Here is an 11,913-nt window from a genome sequence, read left to right as displayed (position 1 = left end):
TCATTAAGGTGAGAGAGAACACATCGTGACATAGTGGTGTCCGAATATGACACTCGGATCTCCTAAACCATCTCAAAGGTTTTGGAGTTAATTTGGGTTTAAGAAACCCAAGATTTTTATGTTTGAATGCTTTTGAATATATATGAATGGGTTAACAGCCATGACATTCTGAACATCAGTCCATAAAGATCTTATTTGCACAAAGCTAGTATTTGCATAAACCACACATAAGAAAATCTTATTATTATCTATACTAACTTCCATAGCAATTTGCTGATCTGAATTGCTAAGGATAGAAGGGCTTAAGTCATACTTGCAAAGACCCCAGATGGAAGGTAATTGATTACCTTTATTATTAGACACAAAGACCTTTAACTTCATCTCTTTCCAAACCATGTCACTAACAGAATCACAAGGGATCATTGGCTTAACTATGAACACAAAATCAGGATTATTAGAATCACAAAGGTTCTTCAGAAAGAGCCTTGTCTTGATGCTGCCAAATCCTCTACAATTCCAATAGAGGATTCTCATTTGTTAGACTTGAGATATCCACCCCTTCGGGTTTGGTGCACCTTTTGCTTATTGCTATTCATTTTCATTTTTTTCTTTTGAGCCTTTGATATAACCGGAGTGTAATCCTCCCTCTCCTCTTCAACTTCACTTTGGTCTGCCCAAAGTCTCCCAACTAGTCTAATGTCATGTGCCACCTCCTGATTAGCATTCTCAGTTGTTTCTTGCACAACCATGTTGTCATTAGATGACAAAGAAAGGTCTTCATCCTCCAAAGAGTATTCCCCTTTGTTGTGAGTCAATTTCAACCCCTTCTCCTTTAGGTTGTCTCCTCTAGTTTGTGTGTTGACCTCTAATTTCTCCAGTTCTTCCAAGTTAATCTCCTTTGTGTTGTCAATTTCCAGATTTATGATTAAGTCATTCTCCCTCTCAACCATTTGAGCTTCATCAACATTGGTTGCTTCTATGATCGTCTTGGCTGCCAGATTCTGACCCTACATATGAGTTTTGGGCATCTCAGCCATGGTGGTCCCTGCTTCTCCCACATTTTTCTTGATGTTTGTTTTTGGAATAGCCTTCTCAAATGTAAGTTTGGTGTCTCCGCGACAGTTAGAGATATTGTGCCCAATGGCCAGACAACCATTGCAAAAATCTGGAAGATTCTCATAGTCAATGTGAACAAAAAAAGCAAATCCTTTCCGTTCTACCAGGATTTGATCCGGAAGCTTTGCTTTAAGGTCAACTTCGACTAACACCTTTGCATAATGCCCAAAGGATCTGTTGCTCGTTGCCTTATCCATGGAGATAAGAGTTCCTATGCCACCAGCGATGGAGTATATTATCCTTGGACTCCAATATTCTTGGGGGAGGTTATTGATACGAATCCAGCATTGTGTATGCGATAGTTTTTGGAGGTTAGGGTTGAAATCAGGTGTCCATAAAAACAACTTTAAGAAACCCGGTTTTAAGCTCCATGACCCAACAAAGCATATTTTCCTCATGTCCTCCATTGAAGAGGTAGAAAAATCATAGAACCCTTTACCCAGGGAGATCATGGACCATTTTCCAACCATGTTCCACATAGTGGTAAGTTTACTTTTCAGATCTGTAAACTTCAATGGTGTGTCCCATTTAGAGAAGATGATCCTACCGTGAAGATGAGTCTTGCACCGGAATAAACCTTCTTGATAGTCTGATTCATGAATTTTGATGGCTATCGCATCTCCTTTGAGGCAAGGCTCAGGTAGCTGAGATGGAACTATGTATGGAGTATTATTTAGAGCCTGAATGAAGGATTTTTTCCCTCCACTTGGTTGATCCACATGGTTGACCTTCATTGGTTCCTTGTGCTATAATATTGGAGCGTTGTTTTCCCAATCAAGCATTTCCAGGGAATAGCAGAATTTGTGCACGTCATGATGTAGAAATGATAGCAAGAGAGTTGAAAGAGAAGACAAAGATTTAGAATATCCAAGAAGTTTGGAGATTCCTTTCCAAGGATTTAGGGATTCCTAGAAGAAAGGAAATGATTATGCCCTAGCAGAGAAAACATATTCATAGCGTGCCACTTGAAATTGGTGAGGCGCCTAACATAAAATGTTTCATGCTTGGCGCTATATCTTTCAACCTTATCTTCTCCATGTTTTGTGCAAGAATCTTTAAATCGATTTGACTTCCCTTTGATGTCACACGCCATTCCTATATTTCACCAAAAAAATGAACACTCAATTAAACACTTATTAAAATGAGAATCCAAAACGAAATTAAATAAATTCCTAACATAATTAACTAAAATCCTAACTACTTGTGGGTTAAGGCACTTCCCTCCTGGCCCAATTATGACTTGACTTCTTGATAGAGTACACAAGTTGCTTAAACACCTCGTGTACTTTTTCGGCCTTGGCCTTGGTCATAGGTCCTCCAAATAACGCTAGGCCTCTTGGTTAATGTTGGGCTCAACTAGGTTTACATCAAATATGAGACCCACTAAAAATATGAGTAATAATTAAAATATATAGTAGACCCATGTCTATCAAATGAGCATGAAAAAGAAATATATTATAAGTTCCCACGATTTAATGAAATTTTTTTTGTTGAAATGTTACTGTAATTTTTTTTATAATTAATGATTACTATTCTTCTTATGGTGATTTGATTTAATATTTCATTTCCTTTTAATCTTTGACATAAAGTTTTTACATATTTTTTTTATGATAAATAAAGTCTCTCACTTTTTCTTCATGGATGGTTAATAAAATATGAGTACTAGCTATAATATTAACATTTGACATCGTATTTTATATATATATAGCTATTCAGTAAGGTGTTACATAAATTTATCAATTTTTTGTTATAATTAATCTTTGACCATTTAAAGAAACAAATTTATCTTAAAATAAATGAGAAAGGAAATTTCCGTGTGTTGAAAATGTCAACTATTAATTGTCCTTTGTGTGACTACCTATACTTTGCATAATGATATAAAGGATAGGTAAAAAAAAAAGTGAATTGGCAATAAATCAACAAATTATGCATTTAAAAAACTATAAAAAGTTTTTTTAAAGTCAAAATATATTCATGTACTCATCTGCAATTCACAATTTACAAAACTAATATCTAAAAAAGTTGGACTACCATATATGATACTATAAGATTAAATGTAAGTAATATTTTTATTTTATTTTTTATAGCTTTCGACATTATTTATTCTGTTTTTGTTTACTAAAAATAACATTTTATAATATGTCCAAAATTCATAGAATAAATTTTATATTCATGCAAGTTTGTCCTACCCAAAAAAGATTTTACTATTATCTTTCGAGATGAATAATTATACCTTCAAACAAATATGGTTTATAAGCATTAAAATGCGCAGACCTATTCATGTGCGGCCAATGTGCCATACATGACCCATCATTAACGGGGCCAATTTTTTACACACACAAATAATTATTCTTTTTATACAAAAATTTCAATACTACAAAACATGTGCATTCTTGCCTCTATTAATTATTGTATTTTAATATTGAATTTATTAAGAATATACGTGACTAATAATTTAAAAATATATTGGAGTCAATGAAAACCATACAAAATGTGACTAAAAGTTAAAGGTCATGAAGAATGTGACTAAATATTAAATGTCATAAAAAGTAGAGTAAATTACACTGACACCCCATGAGTTTTAGTGAAATTATACAAACCATCCCTCACTTTTCTACACCTGCACAAACCTCCCCTATTTTTAAACTTTAATTACATTTATTGACCACCCCTGCATAAGAAATAAGTGTAATCTTTTAAACAAAAAAATGTGATAAATGCAATTAAGTTAAACAAAAACATGATATATTGTGTAGACAAGTCTAAATAATATACAAATCAATGTAGCTTTATTATTTTTTGTTACAAAATGCATTAACAATTCTAAAAAAATATTGTTTAAATCGCGCTTATAATACAGTGTAACGAACCAAAAATAATAAAGAAATATTAACTCATATATTATTTGGATGTGTCTCCACAATATATCATGTTTTGTTTAACTTAATTGCATTTATCACATTTTTTGTTTTAAAGATTACACTTATTTCTTATACAGGGTGGTCAATGTAATGAAAGTTTAAAAATAGGGGAGGTTTGTGTAGGTGTAGAAAAGTGAGGGGTGGTTTGTGTAATTTCACTAAAACTCAAGGGATGTCAGTATAATTTACTCTAAAAAGTATGAGATCATTGAATATTCATTAATAATGTGACTAAAAATTAAAAAGTATATGAGACTCAAGTCTTCAACGATTAACAATAATAAAAGAGCAAGAAAAGGGAATGTATTACATTTTCTCTTGATTTTCATGAGACAATTTTTGTTGGAATGTTATTGAAATTGTTTTACATAATTAAAATATTTTTGTAATGCATGAATAACCATTTTTGTTGTCATCATAATTTCCTTTGAACTCTCATTTCCATTTTAACTCTGACAATCAAATTTAAAATATTTTCTTATGATAAATAACGTCTATCACTTTTTCTCTGTGAATGACCTATAAAAATTCATGACCAACTATGGAATTAAACATAAGAATTTCAAATTGTACGATATGTAGGGATTGATTGAGATCTTACATCAATAAATATACTTATTGTTATAATTAGTCTTTGACTATTCAAACAAGGCATTTATACTGTAATAAATTAGATGGAAATTTTCTAGTGTTAAAAATATAAACTATTGAATGACCTAGTTCAAACTTTGAAAGTTGTAATACCATCATACTATATAAAGAGGGCTCACAATGATTTGAGATATCCATTCAAAAGTTCTAAATTGCTCAAGTTTCACGTGTGGATAATTGTTTGAGTATGATGATGTCTATTGTTAAAGTGGCTTTCGTATTGGTTTTCATGTTTGCATCAGGTTAGAAACTTTATTTTACTTTTCAACCCTCATTGTGTCTCTTGTTCAACTTGTTCAAATGTACGAATCCAATTCTACATCCTAAATTACTTTCACAATTCTCTAATTATTCATTCAAATTTACTTTCATTATTTGATATAAATTATTTGTTATGAATACAGATATGTGCAAGGAATGAGAGGCGCGTGGTCCAATTTTTCATTTTCCTTGTAGCACAGATGAACAATGTGAAAAGCTTTATGGTCCTGATTGCAAATGCATTAACACATATTGTTGCTCAAACTAGTACCACCGTTTGGAAAAATCCACATCTAACCATCCAAAGAATGAGTATCAAATGTTTGCGTTGGAATAATAAAATGTTGATCATGATGGCTTACATATTATTATTATGTAATATCGAAATTTACAAAGTTGTGAAATGCTAAATAAAACTTAAGATTTAAATATTTTCATTTAATGTATTATCTTTTTCTACCTTTGTATATTTTCATTTAATGTATTATCTTTTTCTACCCTAATAAAAAGATAATATATGGCATATATTATATTTAATTAATTGTAGTAATCATTATAATGTATTACCACTTTTAAGGTAGAACAAAAACAAAAATTTCTTCGGAGTGCTTTGCCACCTTCTGTCCAAAAAAAAGGTAGTACAAAATTTAGGGTCTAAAAAATATTAGATCCACTAAGAATGAGAGTAATAATTTAAAAATATATTAAACTCATGTCTAACAAATGAGTAAGAAAATAAAATATATTATAAGTTCTCACGATTTTATGAAAATAATTTGTTGAAATGTTATTGTAATTTTTTCATAATTAATGATTACTAGTTTTCTTATCATGATTTACTTTAATCTCTCATTTTCGTGTAATCTTTGACAAAAAGTTTTTACATATTTTTTTATGATAAATAAAGTCTCTCACTTTTTCTTCGTGGATGATCTATAAAATATGAGTAACACTAACATTTGACGTTGTATTATATATACATATTTAGTAACGTGTTACATAATTTTATTAACAATTCTGCCTCCAGATAGTGGAAGGATTTGGGGAAAGTGGGATCATCTACTGGAGATGGAGACAGGTGGTTTGTTGATAATGTCTGGAAGGAAATTGGGAATGGTCTTCAAACTCTCTTTTGGCATGATGTTTGGGTTGGCACTCAGAGTCTTAAGGTAGTTTACCCCAGATTGTTCAATCTTGCTCAAAACCAGAATGCTTGGGTGGGAGACAACGACCATTGGGATGAGGAAGTATGGGTATGAGATTGTATTTGGAGGAGAAGCTTATTTGGTAGAGAGGAGACTCTTGCTATGAATTTGTATGTTTTGATTCATAACCATTCTTGTAAAAGGAATTCTTTGGATACTTGGAAATGGGGGTAGATGGCTCTGGTGATTATGTGGTTAAATCTGCCTACTTGACTCACTTGAATCAACAATCATCTCCTTTAGGTAACATTTTAAAAAAGTGTTGGATTAACTGTGTTCCTTCAAATATTTGTTGCTTTGTTTGGAAGTTGCTGAGAAGAAGGCGTCCAACGAAGGATGAGCTATTTAAACGAAATATTATTCTCAGGATTAGCGATATGACTTTAATGTTATGCAATAATCATGTTGAGTCTATTGATCACCTGTTTATATCTTATGACTTTGTTCAAGTGTTTGGAAAAGGTTCTACTCTTGGCTGGAGATTCCTTGTACACTACCATCTACAATTCTTGATCTTTTCAATCTTCATGACTCGCTTGGAAGAGGAATGAATGCTAATCTGTGGCGATTGCTTTGGTTTGCGGTGGTTTGGTCTATTTGGATTATGCGAAATGAAGCGATTTTTTCGGAAGACTCCAAGCTTTGTGTATTTATTTGATTTAATTCAAACTAGATCTTGGATTTGGTTTACCAATGTTACAAACAACACGTCTTCTTTATCTTTTGCAAATTGATGTATGGATCCAAAAGTCTGTATCATTCTAAGTTCTAAGAAGATCATTAATTGATCTTTTTCTTGTATTGGGTGGTCACCCCTTGTGCTCATTTTAATACATTTTTCCTTATCGAAAAATAATAATTACATTACATATATTATACGTTATTAATTGTAGTAATCATTATATTGAACTATCATATTTGAGGTAGAACTAAAGTTAAGGTCTTCTCTTAGTTTAAAAAATATGAGATTCATTAAGAATGTAATGTGACAAATAATTAAAAAATATATTATACTCATGTCTCAAATGAGTAACAATAACAAATGATCGAGAGAAAAAAATTACATGTTCTCACGATTATATGAGAATTGTTTTGTTGAAATGTTAGTTTAAATTATTTTTATAATTAATGATTACTCATTTTTTCAACATAATTTTATTTAATCTCTCATTGCCATTTAAGCTTTGACATAAAAATTATATATTTTCTTTTTCTCTAGGGATTATCTATAAAATGTCAGGACTAGTCCTAATACTAACATTTGATATTATATTATATGTATAGGCATTCAATGAGATCTTACATATTGTGTCAACTTGTTGTTATAATTAATCTTTAACCATTTAGAGAAACACATTTATCTTAGAATAAATGAGATAGGAAATTTCCATATGTTAAAAATGTAAACTATTGGTTGACCTTAGTGTGACTATCTATACTTTGTATAATAATATAAAGGATATGTAAAAAATAATATTAATTGGCAATAAATAAACAAAATTATGCATATATAAATATAGAAAAATTATTTCAAAGTCAAAATCAATTGATGTACTCATCCGCAATTGAAAATATACAAATTCATTGTCTAAAAAAGATGGACGGCCATATATGATAATATAGCATTATTGTAAGTAATTTTATTATTTGTTTTTTTATAGTCTTTGACATTATTTATAGTTTTTTTGTTTACTCATAATAATATTTTAAATTATGTCCAAGATTCAAAGAATAAGTTTTATATTAATGTCAGTTTGATGTACCAAAAAGGATATACTAATATATTGTGGATTAAGTCATTACAAGTATCATTTATAAGTATTAATATGTCCACACATATGCATGTAAGGCAAGTGTACCACAGATGACCCATAATTAATGGGGGCTAATTTTTTTATTGACACATATAATTTTTCTTTTTATACAAAAAATCTCACTACTGCAAAACATGGGCATTGATGGCTTTATTAATTATTTCATTCCACGTATGAGTTTATTAAGAATATGACTAAAAACAATAAAAAAATATTGGACACAATGATTATTCAATAAAAGATGACTAAAAATTAAAGGTCAGTAAGAATGTGACAAAAATTTTAAAGTCATACAAAATATGATATCATTCAAGGTACATTAAGAATATGACTAAAAAATAAAAAATATATTAGACTCAAGTCTATAATGAGTAACAATAATAAATGACTAAGAAAATAAAATATATGATATTTTCTCACGATTTTTAGGAAACTTTTTTATTGAAATGTTATTGGAAATTATTTTACATAATTAATTTTTTTATAATGAATCAATAATCTTTTTTTTGTTGTCATCATGTTTTGCTTTGAATTCGCATTTTTGTTTAAATTCCAACATTCAAATTTGACATATATTATTATGATAAATTAGGTCTCTCAATTTTTCTATATGAATGACTTATAAAATGTGATGATCGACCCTGAGTATTAAACATAAGAATTTAATATTGTATGATATCTAGGAATCGATTGAGATGTTATATCAATATATCAACTTCTATTAATAATTAGTCTTTGACTGTTGAAAGTAACTCATGTATCCTAGAATGTAAACTATTGAATAACCTAATTCATCTTTTAAAAATTACAACACCCTCTTATTATATAAATAGGGCTCACAATGACTTGAGATATTCATTCAAGAGTGCTTAATTGATCAAGTGTCAAGTGAGGACAATTACTAGAGTATGGGAATATCTATTGTTAAAGTGGCTTTCATGTTGGTTTTCATCTTTACATCAGGTTAGAAATTTTGTTTTACTTTCAACCCATGTTGTGTTTCTTGTCGAAATGTATGGATCCAATGCTATATCCTAAATTATTTTCACAATACTGTAATTGTTTATCCAAATTTACTTACATTGTATGATATGAATATTTTCTTATATTATTTATGTGAATATAGATATGTGTAAAGATTCAGAGGCACGGGGTCCCATTGTGCATTTTCCTTGTGACTCAGATAAAGAATGTCAAGACATTTATGGACCTGGTTTCAAATGTATTAGCACAGATTGTGTTCCACCACAAATGTTTGACAAAATCCAAATCCAAGCATCCAAAGAATGAGAATCAAAAGTGTGTGCTCGAATAATAAAAAGATGACAATGATGGATTACATCTTATTATTATTATGTAATATCAAAGTTTAAATTTAAACATTTCCCATAATAATAAATCTTATATACAAAAGGATTGCATATTATCATAATTTAGATGGTACCCACTATTACATAGTCCAATTGAAATTGAGACATAGAGGCAAGTTCTTCCATTTTGAATAAAATATACTCATATATGATATGAGAAGTATTTACCATATGAAAAGAGTAAAAGCATAGTTATTATCTAACATTTTAAATTATTTTTGAATAAAATAATTAAAAAATTATCAAATCTCTATTTTTAGTCGTATTTTAATAATGGACCGTGCAATACATTTGAAGATTTGAACTCATATTATTACTTAATATCCAAATGTATATATAAGCTTATAATAATTGTGAATAAAATTTCAACTTTCAACTTTTTATAATCTTTCTTGGTGTATTTTTTTTTTCATTTTACTTAATAAATAAAAATTTGACCATATATATGATTAACATGTTCTATCTTTGTAAAAAATGTTAATCTCAAAAGTAATTAATTTTTTTTTACTATAAATAATAATTCCCATTGACCATACCAAACATGAATGTACATGGTTAATATTTGAGGTGTAAATTCAATTGCAATTAAAATTCAACACGTGTAACCTAATACCATGATCTAAATAAATGTATTGCAATTATTACTTAGTTTTATCAATATTATAAATTGAAAAAAGTTTATATACTCATGTGATATATTATTTATATAAGAAAAACATACATGTGAACACTCATTTTTGTCTGGCCTAGAAAAGAGCCCAAAAACTCATTTAAATAAAAAATAATAGAATTCCAAAATTTTTTTTCCAAAAAGTAAATAAAACATGTTTTTTTTAATTTTATATTAATTTTTGAGTTTATTAAAAAGCAAACAAAAAATAAATAAAAAGAAGATTATCCATTGGAAGCTCCTATGGATTTTCAAAAAATAAATAATAAAACCAAAATAATAAAACTAAATTAGTTATGTTAAGGTTCCTAAATCTAAATGATTAGGTTAACCAAAATTTAAATTTAGAATAAGAGGTCAATCAATTATATTAAGGTTCCTAAATCTAAATGATTAGGTTAACCAAAATTCAAATTTAAAGTAACTCAATTCCCACAAAATGATATTTTAGAAAATAAAAAAACAAAAAACAAATAATAGGTTCTAAACCAACATTTTTCTCTCCCAAAGACCGAATAATAACGTAATTTTATTTTATTTATTTTAAATTTTTGGAAATTATAATATTAAATGCAAAATAATAATTAAAACTATTTTTATCCATTTTTTATAAATTATTTCAGATTTATTAAAGTAATTAAATAAAAATGCTAAGTATATTCCTTTAAGACAAGACTTAAAGAAACTTTCATTTGAATATTAAACGATAACAAATAATATTAAAATAAGTGAGTCAAATCAGTGCTATTAAGGTTTCTAAAACTAAGTGATGAGGTTAACCAAAATTCAGAACTAAAATAATTTATTTTCGAAATTTTCCATTAGTATAATTTTTACTTTAAATAGAGGTGTTGGGATCAATAAGAAACTACATTAGAAGCATTCAAAACACTCGAGAAAATGCAAACTGCAAAAAGCTACGTGAGACACTATGAAAAGGGTAGTTAAATTGCGAAAGAAAGCAATCCAGTGCGAGCATGAGTATTGTAGTCTCATTTCTACGCTGACCCACAACCATCTCTTGCGTATACTTTTTTATTCCATGCATTAACTTCCATAGTAGCTAATAAGACTGCGAAACCTCACAACTTACACTGCATCCGACTGCATTGGATCCACCCTCCTTCTTCTGATGCATGATTCCATGTGGACATGCCTACAGTTGGCTCGGTGCACCCTTTCTTACAACCAGTCCTATAATGACACGTGTTTTAGTCAATATTGCATCATTTTCAAGCCATTAGGGAGCAGACACATGACTTTGCATTCTGTATTTGGTTTCACTAGATCATTGCTCACACCAGGTTTTATTTTTTTTCTTTTTTTGCATTTTATTTCTATTTGTATGTTATAAAAACAACACCATTTAGCAAATAAAAATATAATTTTTTTAATATCTATTAGAGATCAATTCAGAAATAAAATATATAATTTTTGAATAAATAAATAGTAACATTTTTTGGACAAGTAACTAAAAAATAAAAATCCCTTTTATATAGAAAATGATCAACATAACTGTTTTTTTTTGCTGTAATAAAAATTATCATTTAAAAAAATATTTTTTTACATATTCAAAAATGAGCATTAAAACTTATGAAGTAAACATTTTCCATTATCATAATCACACATACATAAGTATTGCATATTGTCACAACTCACATGATATCCAATATTATGTAGCCAAATGTTTTTTAATTGAGTTCAGTAAGTTTGACTACCTATATTTTGCACAAGAATATAAAGGCTGTGTAAACAAATAATATTTATTGAAATATAAATAAACAAAATTATAAATTTAGAAATCTATACAAAATATTATTGAAAGTGGAAATCAATTTAGGTACTAACTCAAAGTTTCAATTTATAAATTGTTTGTCTAAAAAAGTTGGACCACCAGTATTACCA

At 28.8% G+C, this 11,913-nt stretch overlaps 2 long non-coding RNA genes across 3 annotated transcripts in view; one reads left to right on the top strand and one right to left on the bottom strand.

The window, feature by feature from the left end:
- LOC109354572 overlaps positions 1 to 9,509 on the bottom strand; it is a 12,996-nt gene extending 3,487 nt beyond the window's left edge. Inside the window, exons 1-2 of the long non-coding RNA XR_002108568.1 lie at positions 9,169 to 9,509; positions 4,197 to 4,201 (exon numbers count right to left, since the gene is read on the bottom strand). This is a non-coding gene — a long non-coding RNA (uncharacterized LOC109354572). The remainder of the gene's footprint in view (positions 1 to 4,196; positions 4,202 to 9,168) is intronic.
- Positions 4,842 to 9,259, top strand: LOC109354571. 2 transcript variants are annotated; one of them, XR_002108566.1, is made up of 2 exons: positions 4,842 to 4,930; positions 9,095 to 9,259. It is a non-coding gene; the product is annotated as an uncharacterized LOC109354571 (long non-coding RNA). The 2 variants fall into 2 exon arrangements; XR_002108567.1 differs by lacking the exon at positions 4,842 to 4,930 and adding an exon at positions 8,823 to 8,931.

Source organism: Lupinus angustifolius, chromosome LG08, assembly GCF_001865875.1.
Source record: "Lupinus angustifolius cultivar Tanjil chromosome LG08, LupAngTanjil_v1.0, whole genome shotgun sequence".
Classification (NCBI taxonomy): domain Eukaryota; kingdom Viridiplantae; phylum Streptophyta; class Magnoliopsida; order Fabales; family Fabaceae; genus Lupinus; species Lupinus angustifolius.
This window is presented reverse-complemented; position numbering and strand designations above follow the sequence as displayed.